The sequence below is a fragment of the Malaya genurostris genome, chromosome 2, assembly GCF_030247185.1.
Source record: "Malaya genurostris strain Urasoe2022 chromosome 2, Malgen_1.1, whole genome shotgun sequence".
Taxonomy (NCBI): domain Eukaryota; kingdom Metazoa; phylum Arthropoda; class Insecta; order Diptera; family Culicidae; genus Malaya; species Malaya genurostris.
In genome coordinates, this window is record NC_080571.1 from 74,783,531 (window position 1) to 74,792,683 (window position 9,153).

Consider the following 9,153-nt stretch of genomic DNA (forward strand, 5'->3'; position numbering starts at 1 on the left):
CGAAATTACCCTGATCCAGTCGATGCCTTTCACGCAACCCGCCTGGGACCGATTCTCAACCCAGTTTCTAGCCCGAAGAGACGAATGACCTTAAGGTTAAAACTTCTATAATCTTATACTTTTTGCCCTTCTCGTATAGAAAGGCTATGCAATCGCAGTGAAAACCGACTTTATAACCGAGGCTCGGAGGGCTGAGTGTCATATACCCTTCGAATCAGTTCGTCGAGATCACAAAATGTATGTATGTGTGTATGTGACAAATAATGTCACTCAATTTTCTCAGAGATTGCTGAACCGATTTTCACAAACTAAGTTTCAAATAAAAGGTCTTACCGTCAGACAGATTTCCTGAATTTCATTTGGACTTCCGGTTCCGTAATTACAAGGATTTGTGCAAATTTATTGAAAAATGCGCACTCAATTTACTCGGAAATTTCTGAACCGATTTTCACAAACTAAGAAGAAAATGAAGTCTTAATATTTTTTTAAAAGTCTCCAAAAAGTTGATCCTGATCCGACTTCCGGTTCTGATATTACAGCGCAATTAGTGAAAATATTCAATTTCATGACTATTTTTTCACAAGCGATAGCGAAACGAGGTGTATATTTTTACAAAACTTACTGCTAAATTCATCTAGTTGGCAGATCTTGTTAGTTAGTGAATATATAAAACTTCAAAATAAAGAAATATTCTTATTAACTTGACATAACTGTTTACAAATTGAAAAGGTTATGTGAGTTCATTCTCGAAGAAAGTTTCTTATTTTATTTAAGATTGAAAAAATTTTTTTTCGAAGAATGTTCTAGTGATATTTTTGAAAATATAAGTAATATGAGAAGGCATCATTACACCACTGGGTAGATTAAAAAAGGTTTTTCTGTATTTTTATTATTGTCATTTATTTTACTCCGGTTTCATTCTCCATTTGATGTGGGTTTGACTCTGTTCTGCTTCACAGGCCTGCCGCTGCGTGGCTTATCGGCAGTGGAGTTTTGACCATCACGTAACTCTCAAAACCTCTATCTCACGGTGAAATGTACAGGATCAACGGCATCATAATATTTCTCAATTTTTATTTTTTTCGTTTCGGTTTCTAATTTCTGGTTATATTACAAATATACCGGACAATAGACATACTATCTCTATGCCTTCAATTAATCATTCTAAATGTGACCGGGAGTTGTGAGTTCGGTAAGGGCAAAGTCCACAGATGTTCCGTTTACAACTGCATTATTTAAGCTCCTGTAGCCATACAATCATCGTCACGGAAATACACCTTCACTTGCGAGTTCCCGTTTTAGTGACCTTTTATGAAATGGAACAGGAAACCAGTGGATTAATTCTTGGTTGAATTGATTTCGCAGGATGCCATACGGTTTACCTGTTTGATGGACTTACACAACAGGGAAAGGTGAACTGTAGTGTTATTCTTAGCCAGTTGGGAACCGCTACCGACACTATACGATTATTTAGGCTGCTCAGAAAGAGAACATTAACATTCATTTAAAGGGTTATTTGTAAAGGGTGATTTTTTAAGAGCTTGAGAACTTTTTTAAACAATAAAACGCATAAAATTTGCAAAATCTCATCGGTTCTTTATTTTAAACGTTAGATTGGTACATGACATTTACTTTTTGAAGATAATTTCATTTAAATGTTGACCGCGGCTGCGTCTTAGGTGGTCCATTCGGAAAATCCGCTTTTTTATCGACAAATTTTGTTCAGCGATGAGGCTCATTTCTGGTTGAATGGCTACGTAAATAAGCAAAATTGCCGCATTTGGAGTGAAGAGCAACCAGAAGCCGTTCAAGAACTGCCCATGCATCCCGAAAAATGCACTGTTTGGTGTGGTTTGTACGCTGGTGGAATCATTGGACCGTATTTTTTCAAAGATGCTGTTGGACGCAACGTTACAGTGAATGGCGATCGCTATCGTTCGATGCTAACAAACTTTTTGTTGCCAAAAATGGAAGAACTGAACTTGGTTGACATGTGGTTTCAACAAGATGGCGCTACATGCCACACAGCTCGCGATTCTATGGCCATTTTGAGGGAAAACTTCGGAGAACAATTCATCTCAAGAAATGGACCGGTAAGTTGGCCACCAAGATCATGCGATTTGACGCCTTTAGACTATTTTTTGTGGGGCTACGTCAAGTCTAAAGTCTACAGAAATAAGCCAGTAACTATTCCAGCTTTGGAAGACAACATTTCCGAAGAAATTCGGGCTATTCCGGCCGAAATGCTCGAAAAAGTTGCCCAAAATTGGACTTTCCGAATGGACCACCTAAGACGCAGCCGCGGTCAACATTTAAATGAAATTATCTTCAAAAAGTAAATGTCATGTACCAATCTAACGTTTAAAATAAAGAACCGATGAGATTTTGCAAATTTTATGCGTTTTATTGTTTAAAAAAGTTCTCAAGCTCTTAAAAAATCACCCTTTAAATCTTGGTATTGAGTAACGAAAAAATCAAAGTAATCATGACAGATCGTTGTTCATAGTAATGTCACCTATCATCTAGCAAATGAAACTTTTACTGAACTGATTGCTGAATATTTAGCACATTTTTCACACTCATTTCACTGTGATATTTTTCCGTAGAGTATCGCAAAATAATGTGCTGCCTGAACGAATGTGATAACTATTAGTGAAATTATTCTACGTCCGATTAGCGTCCAGATTCCGACTACTCTAATTGAACCTAATAAGTCAAACCCAGTCAGAATCGGAACATCATCTGATTAACACGATTTTGACACTAAAGAGGGATAAATTTAATAAAGCAAGTGTTTTCATTCACCTAAGCAGCAAGGATCGTGACTCTCCCTAGAGCGATACAATCGGCATAACATTGAGAAACAATGCACCTGACTTTTTACTTTTTTGCCACCACAGATGGTGTTTGCCGTATCCAAAATGTCGTAACATGCATGGAAACTGAGTAAATTTATTAGTACCGCTGTTTTCCGTCTGCGACGGAGGGTAGAAATTATGACAGTTTTATTAAAAACGTGAACGAATGGTTCGGACAAATTGCTTTATAATTGGAGAGGGGTGATCTTCTTTGTCTCACAACTGCAGAACTTCAATGCTTTGCGCTGTGTGATGTTGGGAGGGAGATTTTATTCTCGTTGAAATGTTCTATCGAAGAATTTTTCCGGTTTGAATAACTATTCCTACTGTGCTAGCGTTGATCGAACAGGAAATTAGCTTAATTTGGAACATACGCTTCGCAGAGATTATCCACCCAGTAAGAGGATTTCCAACTTGACAGGTATATGAGCAACAAAGAGTTAACTTCTAGTATTCGGTATCAATGCATTCTTCCCATCTAGAAGGGTGAGTGTACAAGTTAAAGAAAACACTCGCCAAAACAGTAGGGGTGCGGCTTTTTCATTCATCCCTTCCCGATCGTGTCATCATCATCCGTACAATTGCCGTGTGAAAATCAACACTTGCAAATGCAATTGCAGTAGGGGCAAAGCGAAACAAATTTTTGCGGTGAAAACATTCTGTCGATAAGTTATTTTTTCAAACTCTGATCAAACCAGAAAAAATATGTTCTTAGTCATGACTTTTTATGAGCCAAAATTGAAAACCGAATCGTATACGAGCAATTTGTATCATTTTTCTTTTAGAAAATATTGTAATTTCCACTGTCCGCTAGAAAAGATTGCGATGCGATAAGATAGTGACAAAATGCCGCAAAAATAGTGAAACTGTCATTCGCATCGATTCAACCACTTCGAGACCACAAGCCAGAAAAAAAATATTTTTTAAATTGACCTTTACAATGACAAATTTCTATTAGTGAAATAATTATTAAGTCAACTTCAATCATAAAGAATTCATTTTGATAATGCGTATGAAATCTGCCATCGGCTACAACTTGCACGGATTCTTTAACCGTGTGCTATTTATTTGACATAATGGTTATTTTGTGCTTAGTATTTTTTCTTTTCAATCATATTTTGTATTAATCGACGCTTTGGTCTTCAAAATCTCGTGCTTTATTTGAAACATTGTCAATTTTGACTATAAAAATAAACTATTACATAGAATCGTAAATAGTCCACTCTAAAAAGTTGATCGTCTTGGACAGATATATATTTGTTGATGCTTTCAATGAACAATAAAATAACACTTGCCGCAAAGGAGTATTTCGAGTTGAAACTGCAATGACCTTAATCCACCAGCCGATTATTTTTTCTTGTGGCTCTAATGCTAATTAATTTCAATACAACAGACAGCGAAGGGGTTAAGATAACTGTCCAATACTCTGGGAGAGATGCCAGGTGAAATTTTGGGCGTTTCCGTACTAGAAATGCTCCTATGCGAGTTCAAAATTTGAAAGTATGACGAGAAAAACCAAACAAAAACCCTACAGTAATAGCAAAAGTCATTAAATTGGACGATTGTTCATAAAATTTTCGAAAATCTGCAAAAAGTCTGCTTAATTGCAAAGTCTGCTAACAAACGAAATTGAAAATTTACATACCAATCAGAAAACCGGGCACCTGTGGTTCTGATGCTCATTATTTCTCTATTCTGTGACGATTCCGTAGCATTCTATGTCCAGCTCTAGGACAGGACCAGACAACTGGCTTCTTTTTCCAGAAAAATATTTCTCTTCTTATTCCGGTTGCTCCCTGCTGTAAATAATAAATGCCTCGCGATCACTGTTGCCAGTAGAGATGATCAGATCAGATTATTCATTCTGAAAACTTTCTCCCCTTATAACATGCAATTATTTATCATTTGAAAACACTTAGACAAATGTTATATCGGTCAAAATATAGCTCTGGATTCATTTTGATCAGATGTTTGTTTTGAAGAAAACGTTTAGTTGAAACAGCTTAATAAAATTTTTCTAAAACACTCAATTTTGGGTAATTAATTCTTGCAGCTTTATTAACTAAAGTATTCAACATATTCTATTTGAGAAAAATAATAACATACAGAAGTATCCAAAGATTCGGTGCTATTCTCAACCAACATAATCAATATTCTCGTCCATATCACACTTCGTGATTTCAGGCTTTCTCTTTGTATCATCCAGTGATTGTTAAATGTACTCGTATACTTTCCGCATTGACAGGACTTAAAAACAAATTGAACTTAAATCTTATTGAAATTAATAATTTTGAAAAGATGACCCGAAAAATAAAATATCCAATATCAGCTACATTGTTACCGACGATACTGACAACACTTTTTCTACCACCCTGCAGTAATATTGATTTCAACAACTTGTACTTGCTAATATCAATTTCAACCAATCACGAGCTGGTCCGGAATTGGTCCTAAAAGTGGATTAACAATTGTCAGGTCCTGTCCTAGGTCCAGCTGAAAACCACTATATGTCAGTATTTCAGATTGAAGAACTTTCTCACTCTGATTCAGGTTTCATAGTACAGGTATGCCAAACAGGTTCCTGCGGTATTTCTGAGTGTTAGCTAGAACGAGTTTGTTATGATTACACACTTAGAAAATCTCGCAGAATTCGGCAATTTTTCATCGAATTTTCAACAGCTGAACGTTCGGTAATTGAATTGATTGTTCTGTAATTTTTTGTTTGTTTATTTTCCTTTGGTTCAAATTCTTTTATTTTCGGATTTTAAAAAAACTACACACATTCACAAAAACGAATGAAGAAAATTCCAACCTGTTGTGGCTATGGTTTTATTCCACGAAAAAAGGGTCAAATGTTCCGGCTGACCGGAATTATGCGCACCTTCCAAAACACTGCACAATCCGTCGAGGCCACCAGAAATTACCCTCGAACGAGTTGTGTAGGCAGCAAGTGGGCAAGTGATACTTAATTATTTTCTGCATATAAGTAAACAAAAAGCTTTCAGTGGTTCTAATGTATTAAAAACTTTAGCACCTCAATCCATTCGATGAACTCTACAAGATTTTTTTCGTTTGGTTAATAAAAAGACACTTACTGACAATTTCATCAACTGTTTGACAGTTAGTTTTCACGACAATCAGTATTTACAGAATTTCGGTTATTGGAAGAATATTTTACCATACGGACGGTATGGGTTTTACCGTACTCGGCGACTATTCAGATTGACCGTATGAACTGTATATTTATTTACAGAATTCTGTAATGAAAACTGATCGTCCGGTAAAAATTTGCATAATTTTTGTAAAATGGCGTTCATGTACCGAAATATCGGTAAATTCTATTGATTACCGAAAGTTTTCGTCAAAAAAATTACCGAACAACGGAATTGAATCTTATGGCGTTTTCGTTTTTAATTGCACTACACCGGTGCAGTGCTACACTGAGGCATGAATAAACGAACAAAAATGACGAAAACATAAACAGTAACCATTGACTACAATGAACGATTCCATTGCACAGAGCTACACCAAACTTTTGATGAGTGCTACACCAGTGGTATCGGTGCAGAAAAAGTGTAGCACTGGTGTAGTGCAATTGGTAAAAACGAACGGTTTCAGTGCAGCTTTCGCTACACCAGTGTAGTGCAATTTAAAAACGAAAACGACATTAGTGTGTAGGTTAGTATGTTATGATACGGCTGAGTTTAAACTATGTTGCAACAAGAACATGAACATGTTTTTCATGTTATACTGGTTCAAACAATATGACAGCAATGTTCTTCATAACATAATTTTTTATGAAATAGTTGTTCAGGTTTTCAACCACCACATATTTTTGTCATTTTGTATTAACTATAATTTATAAACTATCGTTACTTGATCCAAACATATCTTTAATCACAACTAGAGGTGGGCAAAACAGTTCATTTCAAAGAACCGTTCAGTGATGCAGAGTTCTATTAAAAGAACTAGTTCTCGAGAGTCGTTCGTTCTCGTCATAGTTAGTTTGCTTGTCGAAAGATTGATCGAGACAGCGATCTCGAAAAAGATTGAGCGAGCATAAAAAAAAGGTCCACGAACTTGAATTGAAGAACTACCGTTCTCAAAAAAAGATCTATTGGTCATTCATTATTTCCAAAGAACGAGTTCTTTTGAACCGTTCGCGAACGAAATACCCATCTCTAATCACAACTATACTTCAAGCTACTAGTTGAAAATAAGTTTATTGGACTTCAATAGTAGCAACCTTTAGCTAGTTCTAAAAAAAAAATTTGGTTAAAACAAAATGACAGCAGTGCTTCGTTATAACACAAACATTGAACTAACTATCAAGTTAACGTTACTTAATTCTAACATGTCTTTCTATTCTTTGAGCTACAAGTTCAAAAAAGGTTTATATTCCGTTGCGGAACCATTATAAACACGTAAGTGTATATGTAAATCGTAATTGTAAATTGATACAACATATTATATAAAAGTTTATAAAAAAGATTTTCGTTCAAATTATAAAATTTTTGGAAGACAAAACACCACTACCAATGAAGCCCGCAGCGAAAAGCCTTCCGATGCGGTGACAATAGACAATGTCAAAACTAAAAAAAAGTTTAAGCAAGATTCTAAACATAAAAAAGATTTCCTGCTGCTGGCTGCCGCACCTACACACTGAGGACTAAAACGATGAACACGAGCACACTTTGGAATCATGTTTTGTTATGCTGATGCAGACTCGGTTGGACTTTTGGTGACGTTTGTTTACGGTCAACGGAATCTGCATCCATTATTATTCACCAGAGAACAGAATGATTACCCGACAATGGACTAAAGTCGGCATGAGTGCCCCTAAGCGGCCCAAGGAGACTAAACGGAGCGGAAAGGTCATGAAGTTAAAGCCTGTTCGCACTATACCGGGACGACCGGGACGGGACCATCCGGAACTATCCGGGACGTTTTTTTTCCTCATCGGCGATGACTGAGCTACCGGCGTGTGTAAGTATTGGAATCCAGGATAAAATCCATTTGGTTGCCGCCGATTTGAGGTCGATTTAGAAGTTTTTTAAGGCTTTTCCCCATTTTCAGTGATGGTATACAATTTTTAACCCACTTTACCCTATATTTCCGGATCCGGAAGTTGGATCTGCATGAAATTCAGGAATTACGCATGGAACCACAGGACCTTTCATTTGAATCTAAGTTTGTGAAAATCGGTTTAGACATCTCCGAGAAAAGTTAGTGCAAAAAAACGTTACACACACATACGCAAATACACACACACATACACACACACAGACATTTTGCGTTCTCGACGAACTGAGTTGAATGGTATATGACACTCGGCCCTCCGGGCCTCGGTTCAAAAATCGGTTTTCACAGTGATTGCATAACCTTTCTATATGAGAAAAGTGGACATAAATCAGTAGCTGCCAAACGGTTCTTTTATTGTATATAGTTGCTTTTAAGAAATTATTTACAAATATATACCGCGTAATTTGATTCAATCCCTAATTGTCAATGGCCTAGTTTAACAAAAAATATAACCATAACTATTTTTCCTGAAGAGATAGAATTTTTTTTTCTATAAAGTTTTAGAACTATTGAACATAGTTTACTTTGTCAAATACACCAAAAGTCTAGGTCGCACCGTTTCGAATATACAAAGCGTTTTTATGGCAACTCCCTTAAAATCAGTTTTTATTCATAACTTGTTTCGAGTTATTTTTTATGCAAACTTTGTTTGGCATAATTGAAGATAATAAAAAATCCCATATTTTTGTTGAAGGTAGTGCATAGGTTTTTGTTTCCTGGCAAAGTTATACAACATTTTACCTTTTTTTAACCTATCATAAAACCTCACGTCAAAGCGAAATGTGCAACTTTATGCAGCTGATTTTTACAAAATTTATAGGAAAAGATATACCCAAAAATATAAAAAAAAAATCTAAGTGGAACTCGATGGAATTTTTTTAGGCCTTTCCAAAGTTAGTTTTAGTTATTGAATTATGACAACCCCCTTAAAACTAGTTTTCTAATAATAACTTGTTTCGAGTTATTTTTTATGCAAACTTTGTTTGGTATAATTGAAGATAATAAAAAATCCCATAATTTTGTAGAAGGTAATGCATAGGTTTATTCTTTTCTGGTCAAGTTATACATCATTTTACCTATTTTGACCAAGGAAACCTTGTATAGAAGCGAAATATGCAACTTAATGCAACAAACTTTTACAATACTTATAGGAAAATATTTTGTCCTAATCCAATTCATTTTTCATTGAGAATATCCTGAGTACTGTTCATCT